Genomic DNA, 1,943 nt, shown 5'->3' on the forward strand with positions numbered 1-1,943 from the left:
GCTGCAGCTCTAGGACCAGGGGGTACCAATTGCTCCGGGGCCACTTGGGAGCCACTAGGGCCGCTGTCCCTTTGAAGGTTCTCAGCTTGGAGAGGACTTTCAGCAGAAGGTTGGTGGGAGGGAACAGGTAGATCTTGGACCATCTGTTCCAGACTAGTGACATGGCGACCACTGCCTCTGCCTTGGGGTCCTCGGACGGGGCTACATATCGAGGAAGTTGATTATTGTCGCTCGTTGCGAAGAGATCGGTCTGAAGTTCTGGGACTTGGTGAGAGATGAAGGAGAATGATCTTGCGTCTAGAGACCATTCCGACTCTATCGGACTTGTCCGGGATAGAGCGTCCGCCGTCACGTTGCGGGATCCTTGTAGGTGAACTGCAGACAGGTGCCATTTCTTCTTCTCTGCCAGACGGAAGATTGTCAGAAGCACCTGATTATCTGGGGCGATCTTGAGCCTTGGCGATTGAGACATCAAACTACCACCAAGTTGTCTAGGGATAGACGACTATGGATCGAGGGAGGCGGGGAGAGTTTCTTCAGTGTTAGAAGGACCGCCGTGGCCTCCAAGATGTTGATGTGAAACGTCTTGAATAGGGGAGACCATGTGCCTTGAGCCTATTTTTGGTGGGAGTGACCTCCCCAACTCTCCAGCGAAGCATCCGTGTGGATGTTGAGTGATGGAGGTGGGTGTTAAAAAGGAATAAGACCTTTTCAGGGCCTTTGCTTCCGACTACGGCTTGAGAAGCAGCCGAAGTCTGTTTGGGAGCCGTCTCTTGAGGTCTCTTCGAGCGATGGATGCGGAACGTCTCCAGACTCCCGCGGCATCCTTTAGCTGTGCACGTAGCACTGGGTTTGTCACTGAGGCGAACTGTAGAGAGCCTAGAACTCGTTCCTGCTGACGTCTTGAGATCCATTTGGATTTCAGCAGTCGCTTGACAGACCCTGCTATTTCCTTCCTTTTCTTCTGGGGGATGGAAAGGCGGTGTGACTGAAGGTTCCACTGGGTTCTTAGACATTGGAACCTTTGAGCTGGAGAGAGGCGAGATTTCTTCGCGTTTATCTTGAATCCCAGGTGTTCTAGGAACTGGGTGACTTTGTTGCAGGATTTTAAACAATCCTCGGGCGATGGAGCCCGAGCTAGCCAGTCGTCGAGGTAGGCCATCACCTGGACGTCTCGGAGGCGCAGCTGTTAAACAATTGCATCTGCCAGCTTTGTGAAGATCCGAGGGGCCACTTTGAGGCCGAAGGGCATGGCCCTGAAGGCGTAGCTTTTCCTTTTGGAGTCGAAATCCTAGGTAGGAGGAAGCGTGGTGGTTCATTGAATGTACCAATAGGCATCCGCCAGGTCTATGGAGACCGTGTAGGAACCCTGAGGCAGAGGGGTCCTTATCTGATGAAGAGTCAGCATCTTGAACTTGTTGTTCGCTATGAACTTGTTGAGGGGGGATAAGTCTAGAATGACTCTGAGCTTGTCTGAGTCCTTCTTGGGGACGTTAAACAGTCTCCCTTGGAACCTGGTTGACTTTACCCTCCTAATCACCTTCTTGTTCAAGAGATCCAGGACATATTCTTCCAGAAGGGGGGGGGGAGATTGTTGGAAGAATTGCTGGAAGGTTGGGGGTGGTTGAGTCCAACTCCAGCCTAGACCCTTGTCGACGATGCTGTGTGCCCAGGGATCGAAGGTCCGACGATCCTGGAATTGGCGGAGTCTTCCTCCCACCGGAAGCACTTCATTGCTTCTAGTGTCCCGAGGGTGTACCTCGGCCGCTAGCTCCCTTTCCTCCTCTGCCTCTGGAGGGACGGCGAGATGCGTCTCTTGCCTGCACCTCTGCTTGAGCCTCAACCTTTGGGACGAAAGGTAGTCGTCTGTTGCTCAAAGGCAGGGGTGAAAACCGGTGATTGGGGCAAGACCGGTTGGGTGACCAGCTGAAAGGTCTGTTGTG

Source organism: Palaemon carinicauda, chromosome 23 (assembly GCF_036898095.1).
Source record: "Palaemon carinicauda isolate YSFRI2023 chromosome 23, ASM3689809v2, whole genome shotgun sequence".
Classification (NCBI taxonomy): domain Eukaryota; kingdom Metazoa; phylum Arthropoda; class Malacostraca; order Decapoda; family Palaemonidae; genus Palaemon; species Palaemon carinicauda.